The following is a 1,016-nucleotide window of genomic DNA, read 5'->3' as shown; positions in this document are numbered from 1 at the left end:
AACTGGACCAGCACTCAGTAATTCTAAAAAAATGAAAAAATTCCAATCGAAATTCGACGAACGGACGCGGAGTTATATAAATAACAAAATACATTTCGAAAGCAAGCCCGAACTTGGCAATACGGACAACAGACGAAGCACGGATGAAGTACCGTGAATTTTATGATTCTTAAATTTTTGCTTATTTTTATTTTTTTACACCGAAACTGTATATGGGTAGTTTCGAGCGGATCGATGTCCGCCGACCAAGAACTTGAGCCAATCCCGAAGATTGTGCCATAACGGGCCGACCCGCGGCTACTTCAAGCACTCCGACAACTTGAAAATAAATTTAATATCTTGGGTCCAAATAAAAGCCGTATCACATATTAACCTGATAAGAAAATATACTAGACTTTGGCCTACGTCGGCCATGCCTACGTTCGCCCGATACACGTGAGCGCGCCATCCCGCGCATTCAAACTTGTGCCTACCAATCTGAGTGTCCTCTGTCTCCTGACGTCATGCTCTACGTAGGCTCCTTTCCTCAGTTCTGCTCTGACTGTGAAAGGGGTAGGCCGCGTGTTGTACGGTCTGAATAAGATCAGCGTGCCTACCAAGAACGATGCCGTTAAGAGAAAAGGGAATGGGCGCGGCGGCGGCGGAAGGAGACCACCGACAATGAGCGGGCCGCAGATGCCAAGCGTAAGTGTGCTCCCCGCCAGGACCACGAGGCGGAAGGAAATGCGAACCGTCCATGTGGCCCCCGTCTCGCATACTTGGAACGTTTCACCGGAGCAACGGTCAATCACCATATACACAGCTTCGCTGGTCATCCACCTTCACAGAGTGGAATGGCACTGTGTGTGTGTGTGCGTGTGCGTGTGCGTGTGTGTGCGTGTGTGTGCGCGTGTGCGTGTGCGTGTGTGTGTGTGTGTGTGTGTGTGTTTTTGCAAGGAACAAGAGACCGTTTGGCTCGGGCGTCGTCAACAAACTCGGATGCGCCAACAGTAGCTTGCCGTCTAGTTTAGCCGTTG

At 50.0% G+C, this 1,016-nt stretch overlaps 1 pseudogene; it reads right to left on the bottom strand.

The window, feature by feature from the left end:
- Positions 1–248: 248 nt before the first annotated feature.
- Positions 249–414, bottom strand: LOC119434213 (U2 spliceosomal RNA; annotated as a pseudogene).
- Between the last annotated feature and the right edge of the window lie 602 nt (positions 415–1,016).

The sequence above is a fragment of the Dermacentor silvarum genome, chromosome 11 (assembly GCF_013339745.2).
Source record: "Dermacentor silvarum isolate Dsil-2018 chromosome 11, BIME_Dsil_1.4, whole genome shotgun sequence".
Taxonomy (NCBI): Eukaryota; Metazoa; Arthropoda; class Arachnida; order Ixodida; family Ixodidae; genus Dermacentor; species Dermacentor silvarum.
Note: the sequence above shows the minus strand (reverse complement) of the source record. Positions and strands in the feature narration are given on the sequence as shown.